The sequence below is a fragment of the Talpa europaea genome (assembly GCF_964194135.1).
Source record: "Talpa europaea genome assembly, chromosome: X".
Taxonomy (NCBI): Eukaryota; Metazoa; Chordata; class Mammalia; order Eulipotyphla; family Talpidae; genus Talpa; species Talpa europaea.
This window is the reverse complement of record NC_140081.1, coordinates 30,371,117-30,391,002: the sequence shown is the minus strand read 5'-3', so window position 1 is coordinate 30,391,002 and position 19,886 is coordinate 30,371,117. Positions and strand designations below refer to the sequence as shown.

General features: G+C 40.9%; 1 pseudogene across 1 annotated transcript in view; it reads right to left on the bottom strand.

Annotated features, from left to right (window-relative positions):
- Positions 1–1,576: 1,576 nt before the first annotated feature.
- Positions 1,577–19,886, bottom strand: part of LOC311187503 (microtubule-associated protein RP/EB family member 1-like) — a 29,463-nt pseudogene continuing 11,153 nt past the window's right edge. Inside the window, exons 2-3 of the transcript in view lie at positions 1,946–2,304; positions 1,577–1,915 (exon numbers count right to left, since the gene is read on the bottom strand). The product of the transcript in view is annotated as a microtubule-associated protein RP/EB family member 1-like (transcript). The remainder of the gene's footprint in view (positions 1,916–1,945; positions 2,305–19,886) is intronic.

Here is a 19,886-nt window from a genome sequence, read left to right as displayed (position 1 = left end):
GAAACAAAACAATACAAATACATCAGGGACTGGACAGTCTCAGAGTGGGTGACTCACATTTTGCAGACTTCAGCCAAATGGAAAGACTGAGTAGGCTGTGGGCAACGCAGATGAGGAAGAGTTAAGGGATGAAACATTTTATTTTATTTTTTAAAGATTTATTTATACAAGCACTGGGTACAGTCAGAAGTGCGGGAGGGTGAGAGAATTCACCAGAGCCAGAGCGGGGAACAGAACAGGCAGACTGTTGAAATACACCGCTGAGGGGAGCAGCAGGCAGCAGGAGAGGTCTGCGTGCCATGTGGGACCCTCACCAGAGGCTGGGGATTGGGGATGGAACCTGCGCTGCAGATGGCTGCGCACAGCTCGGCAGCCCAGCGCTCAACCTCAACTGCTGCGCCACCGCCACTGGGGAGGCCCAGGGATGAAACATTTTAAATATTAATAATGAACTCACATGGTACTGTATTTTCTGAAAAAGAAAATTAACATCTAGTAACATCTAACAAGCGTTCTCTCTAAAGAGATGAATGTGCGGGCAAAGTAGTCGGCCAGCAGTGGAGGGCTGTGGCCAGCAGGTACCGGGAACACCCAGCGGTGCAGCTCCAGGATAGGGATGGCTGTCACCCCTCCCTTTTCCAGAGGCCCAGATAGAACCTGCAGCAGCATCACCTGCCTGTGAACTTCCTCTCTAAGCAGCAAATTTTAAAAAGCTGAAGGGAAATCCCCAGTGGGCAAGGGGAACAGAGAAGAAAAACACGTTAACTGTAAACGTAAAAGAGAGTAAAATGGGACGCCACCCCCATTCGAATCCCAGAGACGATGTCAAGTTCCCAAAAGTAATCTGTTAGACTTAAAAACTGGACATGCCTCATTTCTCAAAAAACACAGCACATTGAATTTCAGGAATAATTGGAAAAATCATGAGAGATGCTCAATGAAAATCAGGCTTTTCAACTCAAAATGACTCAGGGCTGAAGCACACCCTCTATTCATCCAGGCAGCAATGAGTCTTGCTTCTTAGCAGGAATGCTTTATGTCAAATTGCTTTATAGAGCAACTTTTGAAACTTTTCTTTTGGGCCCGTCTCAGCAGGTCAAACAGCCCTGCCAGGCCTGTGACCAGCAGGTTCCAAGGTCCTTCCTTCCTTCCCCAGACACCATGTCAACACAGAAGATCTCCTGCAATGGTACTTTTTATAGCTTGAAATAGAGAAGCCTATTTTAAATACTCTTTTTAAAAATTTTTTAAGGATTTATTTATTTATGCATACAAGAGCTGGGGTACAGGCCAGAGGTGCAGGGGATGAGAGGATTCAGCAGAGACATAGTGGGGAACAGAACAGGCAGACCGACCAAAACACACTGCTGAGGGGAGCAGCAGGTAAGACAGGAGAGGTCTGCTGTGCCATGTGAGTTGCTCCCTGGCGGGGGATGGAACTCATGCTGCAGCAGCTGCGGGTTGCTTCATAATGCTAATGCTTACCGCTTTGTGCCACCAAGGAGCCCTGTTAATACTCTTCTTGTTCTTCCTGTGGGCCCCCTTCATCAGGTATAACAAAGCCTTCATCTATGGCTTAAAGAATGTCCACAGTCCTCTGCAATACAGGCTGATTTATCCCTTGTTCTCTTGGCAAATCAATTCAGTGTTCTTTAGCTTCCTGAAGTTGAGATTTCTCCAAATTTTTGAAAATAAGTTTCAATACATTCACCTAGTGCATGAGTTCAGCTACTTCACCATCCTAGTTGCCCACGCTACGATTCTTTCTCACCACACCCAGGCCAGCTTAGGGGCTGCAGTTGTTCTGTGTGTTGCAATGGGCCTCTGTGGAGCTGCACTGCCAGAGCTGAGAGGTTTCTCCAGTTTGTTTGGAGCTGGAGCTACAAGGGAAGGTGCTGTTATAGGGGCAGGGAACCTCCCCCTTTCCTGGGGAACACCCTGTTACAGTGCCACTGCAGTTCCTTCACCTTGCCTGGCAGCTACAGGGTCACAGTCTTTTCCATCATTGTTTACATCAAAACTTCTTGAACTACTGGATGAATTCAAAATTGTCCTGAAACTTTATGTTACTAATTTTCCACCAGAATTATTTTGTCTACATCCATCTTCTTAAAACCTGTTTGTAGTGTGTTGAAATTCTGGATACAATTATGTTCTTGTTTTGCTTGGAATTTTACTTTCTTTAAGGCAATGGGGAACAGCAAGTCCATAATCTGACAGCAGGCAGTTTCTGAGCACAACTGTTTGATCTTTGTCAGATTCAGTTGAAGATACTCAATGATCCGGGCCAGGACATTATGCCACCTTCAACTGTTGCTGGTGACTGACATTGAGGACACGTTCACTGCCACCTTTGGCTCTCATTGGGACGTATCTGCTGTCCATGTCTGGCTCTGGTTCTAGCTTTGTCTCTCATTCAAACCACCAATGAAATTTTTCTAATGCTGCTTTCCTTGTTTTATCTCTGACGCTTTTAAAACATTGTGTTGTAACTGTGCAGCTTCAGTGAGCTCCAGGAAGGGCCTGACATAGCCTCTGTGAGTCCTGGAAGGAACCTAGAAGCTGACCCATCATAGCAGGCCTCCACGGACATAGGTGTACCCTTGGTGAGCTCCGTGGAGGGATCTAGAGGCAGAACTGTTATAGTAGGTCTCTGCAAACATTTGCACAGAGCCAACAAGGTAGGCCTCTGTGAACTCCAAGCAGAGTGCTGGAAATAGAACTGCCACTATAAGATTTGCAAATCTCAGCCCCCAAACAGGTCCTGGAAGCTGCCCCAATGGTTGTAGGCTCCCTGCAGAACTCAGCAAGCTCCAGGGGGACCTGGAAGCAACCCTTGCCAAGGTAGGCCCTGGCAGACCTAAGCAAGCCCTTGGATGGAATTGGGAAAAAAGCCCACAGAAGTAGGCCCCGGTGGCTACAGTGAGCCCCAGGGAAGGGTCATGGAAGGAACCCACTCCCGGTAGATTCTGGCAAGCAGTGGAGCAAGCCCTGCCAAGTGGAGTAGATGTCACAGGCAACTGCAGGGCCTGGTCCCCACAGGCTGTGGCTCTTGAAGCAGCAGGTCAGAGGGACCATTGTTGGACAGATAATCTCTCAGATAGGAGTAAAATTGATTATCCCTTGGTCTGTAGAGACCAGTGCAGACTTCAGAAGAATGGACATTGAGGAGACTCATGCTATATTGAATAGGAAGCAGGTGGAGAGAGAAACATGTGGGCTGTGGTCTGGAGTAGGGGAACTCATGACAGGGTGGTCAGCTCAGCCAGAGGCACAGGGGAGAGGGAAGCAGCCGTTGTGTGGAGGCATAGCCCTTAGAAAGGGGAACACCTTGTGGAGGAGCTGGGATGCTCCACAGACTGTGTCCCCAATAAAGATATTAGCAGAACAGTCATTCTTACCTGTACTCCCCCTTCTAACCCTCTGAGGCTGTTACCTACTCTGTGAGGTATAGTGAAAGCACAGGGAGTACTGAGTTTCTCATCGCAAAAACCAGAGAGGAGGGATATTGTTGATAACAATATCCCAGTCCCAGTTCAACTTAACCACACCAACATCTGGATCCTTCCAAGTCCCTCCCCACCCTGCAGACTCAGCAACTACAAAACAGATCTGAGTACATACAGAAGCCAACGAAGGTCAAAATAAATGAATAAGTAAATAAAACCAAATGCTAAAGATATTAAACATATTAATAAAACATGGAAGACTCAAATAGGAAGATAGAAAGACAAAAACTATTACATATGGAAATATAGCACCACAGGTAAGAACAATCTTCTAGAATCCAAACACAAAAAGAAATTCCAATCTAGTTTCACATAGGTTGGAGGAGGATAATGAGCTAATAATCCAAGGACTTGGGCCTCCCTGGTGATGCGAGGAGTTAAGCACTACATTATGAAGCTATCCACAGCCTCTGCAGCATGAGTTTGCTCCTCAGCTAGGGAGCTACCCACATGGCGCAGCAGACCTCTCCTGTCTTGCCCGCTGCTCCCCTCAGCAGTGTATTTCAGTCAGTCTGCCTGTTCTGTTCCCCACTCTATATCTGGTCAGTCCTCTCACCCCCCGCATCTCTGGCCTGTGCCCCAGCTCTTGTATGCATAAATAAATAAATCTTAAAAAAAAAACACCAAGGACTTGTTGGTCACCTCACAGTTAAATTTTTTTGAATATATATAGATACAATGTGAAAGTATAAATGTGCCAGCAGTTAATGGGATCCAACAACATTTTTGTGCCCTCCCATTTTAGCCTTGTACTTACTTCTAAGTTGCATTATTTAGTATTTTGTAATGTCAAAATAATCTTATTTTTTTTTGCAGACAAATGTGTTTTTCCAGAAATAACAAAGTCCTTCAGGTTGACAAGAAATGATACTAGATGTTAATTCTAATTTACCCAAAGAAATAAAAAACTCTAGAAATTTCAATAATGCAAAATTAATTGATCATCTGAAAATCAACTTCTATCATAAATTGTATTAATGGAATAATGGATAAGAAACACAAGATCATCTCAATAGATATAGAAAAATCATTTGGTAAAATCTAATGCCCATTCATGATAAAGAAAAAAAAATTAAGAACCTCTTAGCAAACTGGAAATTGAAAGAACTTCCTCAATTAGATAAATGTCATCTATGAAAATCCTGCAGTTACTAGTGGTGAAAGACTGAACACTTTCCCTCAACAGAGAAGAAGCCAAAGTTATTCACCATTGTCACTTTTACTCAACATTGACTTGCATGTTCTAGCCAATGCAACATGGAAAAAATTTAAAGACATCCAGATGGAAAGGAGGAAGTATAATTATTTATTTGTGGATGCTGTGATGCTATATGTAAAATATACCAGGGTATCTACAGAAAACAGTTTCTAGAACAGGTAATTTGAGCAAGGTTGCAGCATATAAGATCAATACACAAACATCAATTTATTTTTGTATACTAACAATGAAAAATATACAAATGAAATTTATGAAAAGAATTCCATGCACAATAGCATCGGCAATAAATTACTTAGGAATCAATGTAACAAAAGAAATACAAGACTTGTGCACTTAAAGTACAAACTATGGCTAAGGTATTAATGAAGATTTAAATCAATGAAAAGATATTCCATGTTCATGGGTTAGAAAACCAAATACTGTCAGGTAGAGTTATACAATAGATTGGTATAGATACCAAATAGATCTATAGATTCAACTCAATCCTAAAAAAATTCCAACTTCCTCTTCCCACACTGAAAATTTACAAACTTACTATGCTGCAGGTCTATTGTAATCAGATTGGTATGGTGTTGGAATGAAAATGGACTCACAAATCAATGGAATAAAATTGAGAATCCAGAAATAAGCCCACACTTATATGTACAGTTAATCTATGGTAAAGGAATTGAGAGTATACAATTAAAAAAGGAATGTCCCCAACAAATGATGTTGGGAAAACTGGACAGCCATGTGCACAAAACTAAAACTAGACTGCTATGTCACGGCACGCGCGCGCGCACACACACACACACACACACACACAAATTAACTCAAAATGGATTTGAGTCTTGGATGTAAGACCTGAAACTAGAAAATGTATGGAAGAAAACATAGGCAAAATACTCCATGACGCTGGCTTCAGTGATGTCTTTGGGGCTGTCACTCCAAGAGTAAGGGAAAGAAAAACGAAAATAAACAAATGGGACTGCATCAAACTAAAATGCTTCTGCACAACAAAAGAAACTATCATTAAACTAAAAAGACATCCTAGTGAATAGGAGAAAATACTTGCACCTTATACATCTGACAAGTGGCTAATTTCCAAGATCTACAAATAGCACATACAATTCAACAACATGAAAACGACTCAGTCAACAAATGCAGAAGATGTAAATAGGCACTTCTCCAAAGAAGACATATAGATGGCCAACAAGCACATGAAAAAAATGTTTAACATCACTTCTCATTGGGGAAATGCAAATCCAAACCACAATGAGATACCACCTCACACCCATGAGATAGACGCATATCCAAAAAATAAAAGAAAACAAAACAAAACAAAATACCAGAATCAAGTGTTGGCAAGGGTATAGAGAAAAGGGAACACTCATACACCATTGGTGGGTTTGTAGACTGGTCCAATCTCTGTGAAAAACAGTATGGAAGTTTCTCAAACTATTAAGAATAAACACGCCTTGTGATCCAGCAGTTCCACTCATCGGTATTTATCTAAAAGATGCAAAAACACTAATTCAAAGGGATTATTCATTCCTATGTTTATTGCAGCACTATTTGCATTTGCCAAGTTGTGGAAGCCACCTAAATGCCCAATGACATGTTAGTGTGCTAAGAAGATGTGGTGTGTACACACAATGGGACCCTACTCAGTGATCAAAAAAGATAAACTCATGTCATTTACAACAACATGGATGGAGCTGGAGGGGATGATGCTCAGTGAAATAAGTCAGAAGGAGAAAGACAAATATTGGATCATTTCACACATGGGTGGAATATAAAGAAACAAAACAAAGGAACTGACAAAACTAAACCTAAACAAACCTTAGAAATATGACTGTGGAGTTCAAGGTGGGGTGGGATCAATGGGGAGAAGGAGGCCCAATGAATGGTCTATGGTAAAGGGCTACAGGAGCTTGGGTGCTGGATGTGGTGAGGTGACACACATCTGAGGAGGTATGAGCCTGTTCCCCTAGATAATGGACAGTGTTGTGAACCAGTGTTACCTCAATTCTAAAAAATTACAAAAAAATAAAGAAATTTAGAAGCTGATTCTTTTTTAATTGTTTTTAAAGATTATTTATGCATACAAGAACTGGGGTACAGGCCAGAGGTGTAGGGGTGAGAGGATTCACCAGAGACAGAGTGGGGAACAGAACAGGCGGATTGACTGAAATACACTGCTGAGGGGAGCAGCAGGCGAGACAGGAGAGGTCTGCTACGCCATGTGGGTCATCTCCCTGGCTGGGAATTGAACTCGTGCTTCAGTGGTTGCGGGTAGCTTCATAGTGCTGCGTCTTGACTCCTTGTGCCACCAGAGAGGCCCCCTACAAGCTGATTCTTAAAGGACTCAAAATAGCAAAAGCACTTATGAAAAAGAACAAAGTTGAAAGACTTTTACTTCCTGATTTCAAAAATTGCTATAAAATGACATTAGCTAAAACAGTGTGATAGTGTATGAAGATGGACAACGATACAAATTGAGAGTAAAAATAAAGAGCTAACATGAAAAAAAAAAGTGTCTTGAACTCTCTTATTTCCTCTGCCTCTCTGTCTCTGTCTCTGTCTCTGCATCTCTCTACCCTCCATGTGTCTCTCTCTCCATATGTATCTTTGTAATAGTATAGAAGACAAAGCACAAGTTTGATCCCCAGCCTGCCCAGGAACTACCCACGTGGCGCAGCAGACCTCTCCTGTCTCACCCGCTGCTCCCCTCAGCAGTGTACTTCAGTCAGTCTGCCTGTTCTGCTCCCCACTCTGTCTCTGGTGAATCCTCTCACCCCCCATACCTCTGGCCTGTGCCCCAGTTCTTGTATGCATAAATAAATAAATCTTAAAACAAAAACAGAAGACTAGATGCAATCCTTAAGTTGTTTATGTGTAAGTGCCAAAGTAGAAAGTATCGTCTAGTCATTTTTTTTTTTATGTCTTTCTGTTTTTTGTTTTTTTTTTACTCCAGGTGAAGATACTGAAATTGTTACCCTAAGTTTTCTTAGTGGAGTCTGGGAATATTTTACAGACAAGATGAATTTAGGTGTAGAAATTGCCTAGTGTGAAGTAAATGGAAAAGAATAAAGTTCCAGAAAGTGGAAATAAATGTGAGAGAATAACTTGATTCAGTTGTTTTGGCCTATATGTGGAGAAGAGCAAATGTATTTGCTTGGCTAAGCGTATTTCATGACAGATTTTTAAGGAGTGGAGTGTAGGATGGAGAGAGGTTAGTTGAAAAAGACCAGAAAATTACCAATTTGAACTTTGGTTGAAATTCTTCACAACCTTCACAGTGAATAACTAAGATATTGGTTGACAAGCTTCCAGAATTTGTCCTCTGATTCCTGGAAAAAAACTGTTTTTACCTGTTTGGGCGTTGCAGAAATTTAAGGAGTTTTAAGGAGTTTTCAATTAAAAAAGGATAAACCAAAATGTACTACTCTTAGGCTGTCCTGGAGAGAGATGCAATTTTTTTTTCAAATTTAATCATAGTATTTTCCTAGGAACACAGGCAAGGATAAGTCCCTCACATAAGACTGTAGCCTTTTTCTTCAAAATTCTTCATTTCATACTTCTGATGTTGGTGTATGAAATGTGCTTTGATGTGAATGTTGAGTGTAAAGGATGAACTGTGGCCACATGGAGGCAGCAGATACTTAGCTTTTTCTAGCTTTCTCTCCTGGCACTATGATCAATGGAGAAAAATCTTACACATGATTCTCTTTGATCTAAATGTCTTTTTCAGACTGCTGAACTAGATAAATGACTATTCTTAAAACACCACCAACAAAAACCTCACATATTAATCAGAGGTTGTGCAAGAGCTTGTTTTTTTTCCCTTTGATTTTTTTGTTTGTTTGTTTCTAATGACTTATTTATTTTTTTTTTTTTTGGAGGTCACTTGAGAGTCAGGAGCTATTTCTTAGTCTTCGGCATGTCCTCGGGACAATAGTGCTTGGCATCTAATGAAAGCTCAATAAATGTTAGTGGTCATTAGTGTTTTTAGAGGGTAATTGCTCCAACTCGCCAAAGCATAACCTCTGCGATCTCCCGCTGCCGCGTTAGAGGGGCTGTGTCTCTTCAACAGAGGGCACTGTGGGGGCAGAAAGGAAATTACCCTTACCCCTCTGGGTGCTCCTTGGTTGGGCTAGTCAAGCAATCAAATGAACTCAGACATTTTAGAAAGAGGAAAGAACACATTTAATTACATTCATATGGAGAATTTACATGGATGTAAATTCTAAAGTAAATGAGACAAAAAAAAAAGGGTGTTTATCCTGAGCCAAGGAATGGGATACAGACCCGGGGCTTGAAGAAGAGAGGAGAGGGACTGCTATGATGAAAATATCCCTGCCCTGCCATATAAATGGGTTTTTCCAACAGAATGGTTATTTCCAGGGCCTCCCTGGTGGGGCTAGGGTTAAGACACAACCTATGAAGCTATCCACAGCCACTGCAGCATGAGTTCGATTCCTGGCCAGGGAGCAACCCACACGGTGCAGCAGACCTCTCCTGACTCGCCCACTGCTCCCCTCTGCAGTGTATTTCAGTAGATCTGCCTGTTCTGCTCCCCATTCTGTCTCTGGTGAATCTTCTCACCACCACCACCCCACACCTCTGGCCTGTACCCCAGCTCTTGTATGTATAAATAAATAAATCTTTTTTTTTTTAAAGAATGGTTATTTCCGGGTAATAAAAAAAATCCTTATTCTGGGGGAATACCCCAATTTTCATTCTTCTAGGTAGTTAAGAAAGGGGTAAAGGATTCTCTGCAGCTTGCAGGACCTTGATTAACCTCAGCCTGAAATAATCCACATGACACAGTTTGGGGGAGCCTTACTGAATATCTTAAGGAGGCCTATTCTTTGGTGCTCACACTGTCTAGCAGATCTGCACATTTTCTACAATTTTAGTCATGAATTTAGATATGATTCAGTTCCTGGCTCCTCAAGGCACCTCCTAAAAGCAGTGATTCTGAGAAAAGCATAACTGACATGGTTATTTTCTCTTTAGTACGTGGGGCCGGGGTAATCACTGCAGTTGGAGCCTGGAAGGGCCAAGGCTGATCTTGTGCATGTCTGTCCTTCCATCCTGCCTCTTCCCCTAGCACCAGTGAACACCAGGGCCTCAAGGATGGGTGAGGCATTTATGCGGGCGCCATCAGCTGCCTCCCTTTCACTGGCACTGCCCCACTTGTCGAGAGCCTACTTTTCTGTAGCTGTGCTCTATATCTATCGCGTTGAATATTTCTCTATGTAGGAAATATTTCTCTATGTAAGAAAGCTGGGTCACACCTACTTTTGTGGATGCCGCTCCTTCTGTTTGGAATGGCCTTTGCTTCTCCATCTAATTATTCTGTGTCTTTACAGTCTATTTCAAGGGATGTGCTGTTCTGGAAACTCCAGGACAGTGTAGCCATGGCCACAATGGGCTTTTATAACTCTGGGTGCACGATTTGGGCTTGTTGTGTTCTTCTCCTATGAGAGCATAAGCCCCTGAGTGCAGAGCCTTGCCTCACTTCACTTTGCATTTCTAGAGCCATCAGAATTTCTTGCACTTTGGAGCTGCTCCCTGTATGTTTATGGAATGAGTAAGTGAATCAATCCATTTCTCACTGAATGAGATATTTCTCTTTCCTTTCTTTTCCCAGTTAAAATGCCTTGATATTTAACAAAAAAATCCTGCTTTGGAAATTATTTTAAAAATAAGCAGTCAGCTCCTACCTCCTACACAAGGAACATCAGAGAATACCAATGAACTGTAATTTACAAGTGGGACTTGCTGAAGGAGGAAATTTACAGTGTGAATCTTTCAACATTCTCAGCACTGTGGAGTCCCATGGGGAGATGGGCCAAGCTCCAGGCATGCAGCTCTGGGAGATGCCCAGTATTAGTCCTCCGGAAACTTCTCGGTGTTCTCAGGATGCCAGTTATCGATTCTCACAACATGCATGAACGTTAAGCAGGAGAAATGGGGAAACTTTCTCCCCATGCCCCCTGTCTCTTCTTACCATTAGAGTTACGACACAGAGAAAGACTAAGCAAATTGCCTAGCATTATTTAACATAGAACAGTCAAGCCAGGACTCACTCTGGAGCTCATTCCGCAAAGCTGTGCTTCCTGTAACTTAAACAGGTCTGTGTTTTAATGAATCTGTGGCATATGGGCCATAATAATCAAAGCGCCTGGCATTTCCTGGAATTTATGATCAGGTGGGGAATAGGTCGTTTTCTACTTTTGAATGGATTCTCACATGCCTAACTTTGGAGTTAAGAAGCTTGGCATTTATGAAAAGAGTTTCTGGAATAAGTTATGCTGTTTTGTTTGTTTGTTCTCCTATCTGTACCCATACCTTCTCTTTCTCATCTCAGGCCCCATCCCTGCCCATGAACTACCGTCACTGTTCTTTCCCTGGCATTTTAAGAGTGAATGACAAGATACTGTTCTCGAACTCTGCATCATGGGAGAAGGAAAGTTATTTTGTCTGCTGTCTTTGCTGTGAACAAAGACATTCGCAGGCCTTCATCATTTGCATCCTTGGGGACATCTACTTCTTAGATACTTGTCTACAGACAAAGAACTCTCCTTCTGCCTTTGATTTTGTGTTTCTGGTCAAAAAACCTTGTCAATCCAGGTAGCGGTGAAAGTCTGTGAATTCAGAAATGGCCTGCCCAGCCCAGTGTGCTCTCTCTTTGGCAGAGTTTTCCAGAGCTGTTTTGAGTTTGAGAATGGTAGCTGGGTCCTCTGGATGTATTTGGTGCCACTTACCATTGCATTTTCATTGTGGACATTTAATTCTCAGTAAAGGTTATACTGATTGATATCTATGCTACTAATATTGATGCTTGTATTTCGTTCTTTAAATGAATTGACGTTCTTCCTAAGCTTGACCTTCTCTTCTGCAGCAACTCTCTTGTTGCAAAGGATGGCAGTGATTTCTTAAAGAACCTCAAGTTGAGTCTCTCAGGAGTACCTTTTAAAGGAGCTTTTCCCATTTTTTTTTTCTTTCTGATATCTTATGTGTGCCATTTTTACCAGCTTAAAAGAACTCTTTAAAATGGAATCCCTGAATATGTCTGTGAAATGCATTCCTTTCTGAGACAGACTGTCATGGGAGCTATTTAGAGCCTACATCGTTCTGTTTGAGAACTGAATGATGCACTCTTCCAGGCATATTCTTAACTCAAACAACAAAAGAGTGCAAGCTGGTTGAATATTTCCAGACCCAGGCAATTTGTCATAAACTGTAGATCTTAGGATCTTCTCTTACTGGCAGCCCTCTAAGAGCACCGCTGGAATTTCCATAATGAGTTCTCAGCGTGCTGAAGCTACTGGCATGACCCTGGGTTCACTGGCATCCAGGAAAGTTCTTTTCTCAGTTTTGAAGTTACCCTGAAATATACCTTGGTTAAAATATTTGGAATTCCTGAGCTAATACAATCACGAGGAAACCTCTAAGGTTTAAAGATCCCAGTTCAAATCTAAACATTGGGAAAACTAGGAAATAATTCTCCTGGGTTTGGAATTCATTACAGATGTGCAAGTTTGGGGGTGAGTGGGGACATGCAAAGTCATCTTATCACTGAGACAGAGGCTGGGGGAGAAAATAGTGGAACATTTTCCAGAGTACTCAATTTGGGCAGGTATACACTATCTACATGGGATCTTATTAGTGCTTGATGGGGCAAGAGAGTTCCCATGGCAATTCCCTGAGGTTAACCAGCTGTGACAGGGGAAAGTGATAACTACATGATTCATGAATGTTATAACCAAACTATCCCAGGCAAGGTTCAGGGGTCACATAGAGACTAGTGTGTAAGGTCAAGTTTCAGCCTGCTGCTTACTCTAAGATGGAAAGAGAAGCACTACGTGTGGACTTGAGTGAGACCCCCCATCCCTGATGCAGCACCAGTTAGGAAGGAATTTGTAAGGGCATAAGATGAAGATGGATTTCTTTTCTTTTCTCTCCTATCACATGAAACTAGACAAGGAGAAACACAGAAAGCTCATCCCTTTATTTGGATTTCATTGAGTGTAAGCTGACGTCATTTAATTGATTTGGATCTCACAGGGCTTCTCGGATTCACAACTGATGTACCTGGTTTGTGAATTGATTATTTTTGAACTTGAATGATGGGTGGTAACATTCCATGGTTTATCATGAGAAGAATTTAGACAAGGAAACAATGACCCATGGTGTAAGGCCATAGGCACGTCAAAAATCAGAATCTGTACTAATTGGAATAACTTCCTCTTGAATCTCAGATTACCTTGGGAAAGTGTATGATTCTCTGTACCAGCATTTCAAAACATTTAAGCTTCCGTAATGCCTGCTTGATTTCATTCGGAATGCATGACCTCCTACGATAGAACATGAGAGCAGGAATTGACTTTGTAAGAAATATAGATCAAATAAGGCCCGGTGATTTGTCCAAACAACTAAGTGGCAAGACCAAGATCAGAATATTAAAATGCCAGCCTTTCTCTTCTGAACAGGGTTACCTTTGGCCACCCATTATTAAATTTTGAAGTAATACATTTATCAAATGGATTCTAATTCAGAGTCATTCTCATGTCGTACTCCTTTTCTTACAAAAAGTAGCACAGTCAAGAAATGTTACTATTGCATTTTCTCCTTTGTAGTTTGCATTTTCCGTGACATGAAGCACATCCAATATAGAGCAAGTCATTTTTGTGCGCTTTTATAGTGTGACTTTCAGAAGTCTTATCTTAGTAGAATAGACATGTTTATAAACTTCTTAAATCTTTGGAGTAAATTATTTTTATTATAATATACTACCAGCCAAGCCAGTAGTTCAAAACCTTGCTTTCCTGTAGGCACAGGCTTAGGATAAACTGAAACCAGACCAAGGCAGGCTTATCGACTGAAGTTCAAGAGGCATAACTGATCTAATTTTAACATGCATGTATTGATGCTATACTACTGAGATTGTTTAACACAGCATAAGTTTTGCCCCATATTTTCAACTAGTCCCATAATTAATAGGGAAAGATCCTGATGTATCATATGAAACAATCATTTTACTTTAATTTACTTTTGGATTCTGTTTTCAAATAATATTTTTTGCTTGCATAAGAAATTGTGGAATGCCCTTTAACCTTTCTCAGAGAATGTTCCATGACTATGTTCAAATGTCCCTTTGTGAGACATTATTGATTTCTTTCCATCTCTCACCCCAGATTTCAGAGCAAATTCCCTTCTCAATGTTCTCAAGGCTGTTTCATTATACAACTATTCTAGCACTTAATTTAAACCTGTCATTTGAGTTCATTCATTTGTTGAGCACCTATTATGAGCCAGCCACTTCTCTAAGCCTAGGGATTGAGCAGCGAGCAAAGGAAACAAAGGCTACAGTCTCATGGAGCTTATACTATAAGTAGAGACAGAAATAAATTAATAAGTATTGGGAGAATGACAAAGCAAAGAAAGGGAGTTAGGGAGTGCTACGGAAAGGTGGGTTGGCATTTTTTAATTGAGTGGGCTGGGAATGACTTGCTGCAGAGGTGATTTTGAGCAGAAGTTTTAAGGAAGGGAGAGAGTGAGCTATGCAGACGTTTTGGAGAAGAGCATTCCAAGTGAAGAAAAGGACAAGTACAGAGGCCCTGAGCTGGGCTGTGCTTGATATGTTTGATGAATAGCAAGGAGGGCAGTGATGTGGAGTGCGAGGAGGGGTGACAGGAGGAGATAAGATCAGCCTTTGGAAAGGACTCTCTGCCGGGATGTGAAGTCAGTGAAAAGTGTAGAGAATTGAATAGTGACAAGGCTGCAGTGTTGAGAGCAGACATCAGTGGGTGACAGGAGAGGAGAAGATAATAGCAGCTTGTCCTGGGAAGTGGTGAGAAGTGGTCACATTATGGATATATTTTGAAGGTAAAGCAGAATTACAGAGTTGATGGATTGGACATGGGGTGTCAAAATCAGGGCTGACGCCAATGTTTCTGCCCATAACAGCTGTAAAAATGGAGTTGCAGTACACCATGATGAGGGAGAGGGTGCAAGGAATGGGTAAGGTAGGCAGGACTGGGAATTTTGTATTGGACGTGTTAATTATTTTTCACTTGAACATTTTTAATTCATTTTATTTTGTTTGTGTGTTACTACATGGATGTAATGAACACCGCAATACCTAAAAGTTTTTAAATTGAAAAATTACATTCTAACAGAAGAATGCTCATTAAATTTTCAGAAAGTGACTGACTGTACCTGTAACCTGAATCCAGACCAAGGAGTAAAAATCTACACCAGTTTGCACTCCCACCTGGAAGGGATCATGCTCAGCGAAATAAGCCAGATAGAAAAAGAAAAATACCGGATGGTCTCACTCAGAGCAGGAATTTAGAAAACCTAAATAAGGGACCACGAAAAAGACTAATTATAGTAAAGTGAAAATCAAAATCAACAAGCAACTATAAACCAGAGACACACTACTGGCTGGGGGGAGAAGGGAGTAGGATCAAAACAAGGGGGATGGGAATTGTATGGGGACTATAACCAAGATGAAAATGCATACATTGTGCAAAAAATGAAAAATGATGTAAAAAATATATGAAATAAAAAAAATCTATAGCAGACACAGAAGTAGAGATTTCAAGAAATTTCAAGTAGGCATTTGGATATGCAAGTCTGTAGTCCGGGGGAGAGATAAGTGTGGGATCTGTCAGTATGTAGATGGTAACTAAAACCATACAACGTGAAGTCACCGAGGAAGTGGATGTGCAAGACATCTGAAGACTAAGCTGTGGGACCTTCTAACATTGAATGGCTGGGAGATGAAGAGAACACAGCAAAGGAGACTGAGCAGGAGCCAACAGTGAAGTAGGAAGAGATCCAAGAAAGTGAGAAGAAAGCACCTACTAAGCATAGTAACTCTCAGGTATGGGAATAAAGCAGCGAATGAGATCAACCATGTCCCTGTCCTCATGGAGGTGATGTCAACTTTGAGTACACAGACAGGGAAGGAAAAAATGTGTGTGTGTGTGTATGTGTGTGTGTGTGTACGTACATATGTATATATGTATCATCTTTCTTTATCTCATTATGAAGTATAATATGGTCTCTGAAGAAAGAATACAATGAAAATATTTATGGGAGGATCTCCTTGAGTTAGGGCTGTCTTCTCTGAGGAAGTGATGTTTATTTATTTACATTTATTTATTTATGCATACAAAAACTGGGGTACAGGCCAGAGGTGGGAGGTGGTGAGAGGACTCACCAGAGACAGAGTGGGGAGCAGAACAGGCAGATTGACTGAAATACAGTGCTGAAGGGAGCAGCGGGCAGGACAGGAGAGGTCTACTGCACCATATAGGTCACCTCCCTGGCCAGGGATCGAACTTGTGCTGCAGTAGCTGGGGATTGCTGCATAGTGCTGATGCTTAACCCCTTGTGCCATCAGGGAGGCCCCAGAAAGTGATGTTTAATTGAAGCCTGAAGGATGAAAAGAAACTTTTCAAGATGAAATTTGGCAGATGTATTAGTTTCCCAGGGCCGCCATAGCAAATTACCATAAACTGAGTGGCTTGAAACATCAGAATTTTGTTCTCTGATAGCTCTGGCAGCTACAAGTCAGAAATCAAGGTGTAGCAATACCATACTCTTTATGAAGGGTCTGGGCAAGAATCATTTCTTGCTTTTTCCAGCTTCTATCAATAGTAGCCCCAAGCATTCATTGGCTTATGGCAGCATAACTTCCATCTTTGCTTTTGTATTCACATGATCTTCTGTGTCCTCTCTTCTTATAAGGGCACCAACTATTGGGTTTAGGGTCCCCCTTAAATTTAGCATGATTTTATCTGAGAATCCTTAGCTAATTGCATCTGCAAAGTTTCTATTTCCAAATAAGGCCACATTCTGAGATTCTGAGTAGACATGAATTTTTTGACTCAGTGCAGGGGATGTTTGAAGCAGTGGGTGTGCTGGATCTGGCTCAAACCCATTTTCAAGAGCCAATTGTTAAATTTTCAGCAATTTTATTGTCTGGTTGATATTACTTTAGTAGCTTGAACTTGGTTGTGATGGGAGTATTATCGTGGGAGTTGGAAAATGTTGCAAACCAGGTTTGTTTATTTTTCTTCTAGAAAGTCAATTGTTTGATATTCAACCAGCACACCACTAGCTTGAAAATGAGTCCAAAAAGAGATGATGTCTATTAGTATGGTCGTACTGCAAGGAAGTATGGCTGGAAGGGAAAAGCAGACCAAGTTATACAGGGTCTTGAAGACCACAGTAAAGATTCTAGATTTTAACCCATGTCTACCTGGGGACTATCTGAGAGTTCTAATCAGGAGAGCCACGGGGTCAGATTTGTGTTATTCTCTGTATGCTTCTCCTTCCTACCAAGCTCTTTAAAAGGGGTCTCATCTTTATTAATTTTTGTATACCCCATGAAATTAAATGTACATTATTGACATTTGATAAATGTTGCTTGATCTAAACAGGGTTTTACTACCACACAGAGTGGTGAAAATTATGGTAGTGAAGCCAGTAAACACTAACAATCGGGGGTACATCATGGAGGAATCACAAGACAGTTCTATCACCAGTGAACAGGCATGCATTTGGCATTTACAGTCTACAGGCACTGTGGGGAGACAGCAGTAAAGAATACCTGGTCTTACCCTTAAGTTGGAATCTCATAGAGAAGTTAACAAAAGCCTGTCAGAGTCCCTTGTGATAAATTGTGTGACAAAGTAAATAAGAGAGGATCACCTGAACTTGGGGGCATGGGGAAGCACACATAGGGAGCATCATTTACAGAAAAAACATTGCTATATGAACTGTGCTCTGAGTTCAATATTGCCCTCTAGAAAACTGGTAGTAGGCTTGGCAGAATGAGGGAACTGAAGGGCTTTGTGCTTTTGAAATGACCCTGGAGGCTTGTCAGACCCTCTCTTTGCCCACACTCCCTATTTCTGTCACTTTTATTCCTTTGGACTATGGTGGCATAATTTTTTAATTATTTTTTTTACATTATTGTTCATTTTATTTTATTTTATTTTTTTTAATATTAAATTTTATTTTTATATTCCCCCATACAATTGCAAACGCCCCATTCTGACCCCAATCCTTCCCCTCCCGCCCCCCACCCCCCAAAAAGTGTCTCTGGTTCATAGTTTTTTGTTGATTTTGATTTTCACTTTCTTATATTCATTTTCCTGGTCCCTTATTTAAGTTTTCTAGATTCCTGCTATGAGTGAGACCATCCGGTATTTTTCTTTATCTTTTTGGCTTATTTCGCTGAGCATGATCCCTTCCAGCGCCATCCATGTTGCTGCAAATTGCATGTGTTTATCTTTTTTGAATGCTGAGTAATATTCCATGGTATATATGTACCACATCTTCTTGATCCAGTCATCTATTTTTGGGCATTTGGGCTGTTTCCAAAGCTTAGCTATTGTAAATAGTGCTGCTATAAACATAGGGGTGCAGGTGCTCTTTGGAATTGATGTTTCTGTGTCCTTTGGGTAAATACCTAGGAGTGGAATTGCTGGATCATATGGAAGCTCTATGTTTAGTAGGTCCAGAAATCTCCACACAGCTCTCCATAGTGGTTGGACCAGTTTGCACTCCCAACAGTGCAGAAGAGTTCCTTTTTCTCCACACCCTCGCCAACATTTGTTGTTGCTAGTTTTTTTAATATGTGCCATTCTCACTGGTGTGAGATGGTATCTCATGGTAGTTTTGATTTGCATTTCCCTGATTACAAGTGATGTTGAACATTTTTTCATATGTCTGTTGGCCATTTGCATTTCCTCTTCAGAGAAGTTTCTTTCTAGCTCTTCTGCCCATTTTTTGACTGGATTATTTTCTTTGTTGTTGCTGAGTCTCATCAGCTCTTTGCAGATTTTTGTGATCAGTCCTTTATCATTAGTGTTGGGTGCAAAAATGTTCTCCCAGTTGGTGGGGTTTCTCTTTGTTTTTGTTATTGTCTCTTTTGCTGTGCAGAAGCTCTTTAATTTGATGTAGTCCCAGCTGTTTATCTTTGTCTTCACTATCACTGCTTTGGGTGATGTGTCTGTAAAGATGTCTTTGATGTGCAAATCCCGTAGTGTTTCGCCTATATTTCCTTCTATGTATTTTATGGTTTCAGGTCTTATGTCTAGTTCTTTAATCCATTTTGAGTTGATTTTTGTGTATGGTGTGAGGTAGTGGTCAAGCTTCATTCTTTTGCATGTAGCGACCCAGTTTTCCCAGCACCATTTATTGAACAAACTTTCTTTGCTCCAATGCATAGTCTTTGCTCCTTTGTCAAAGATTAGTTGACCATAAATCTGTGGGTTTATTTCTGGATTTTCTATTCGATTCCATTGGTCTGTATATCTGTTCTTGTTCCAATACCATGCAGTTTTGATGATTATGGCTTTGTAGTATAGTTTGAAGTCTGGGAGTGTGATGCCTCCATTTCCTTCTTTTTTTTTCAGTAGAGCTTTGGCTATTCGGGGTTTTTGGTGATTCCATATGAATTTCATCAATAATTGTTCTATTTCTTTGAAGAATGCCATTGAGATTTTGATTGGAATAGCATTGAACCTGTATATTGCTTTTGGTAGGATGGCCATTTTAATAATGTTTATTCTTCCAATCCATGAGCAGGGGATGTCTTTCCATTTCTTTGTGTCTTCTTCTATTTCTTTTAACAGTGTTTTATAGTTTTCTTTGTATAGGTCCTTTACCTCTTTTGTTAGATTTATTCCCAAATATTTGATTTTTTTTGTTTCGATAATAAAAGGGGTGTTTTTTTGATTTCTTCTTTTTCAGATTTATTGTTTGTGTATAGGAAGGCTACTGACTTTTACGTGTTGATTTTGTATCCTGCCACTTTACTGAATTGATTGATGAGTTGAATTAGTTTTTCTGTGGAGATTTTGGGGTTCTCTATGTATATTATCATATCATCTGCAAATAGTGATAGTTTGACTTCTTCTTTTCCTATTTGGATTCCTTGGATGTCTTTCTCTTGTCTTATTGCTCTGGCTAGGACTTCCAGTATTATATTGAAAAGCAGTGGTGAGAGTGGACATCCTTGTCTTGTTCCAGATCTTAATGGAATTGCTTTCAGCTTTTCACCATTGAGAATGATACTGGCTGTTGGCTTGTCATAGATGGCCTTTATGATGTTGAGGTATGTTCCTTGTATCCCAAGAATTTCA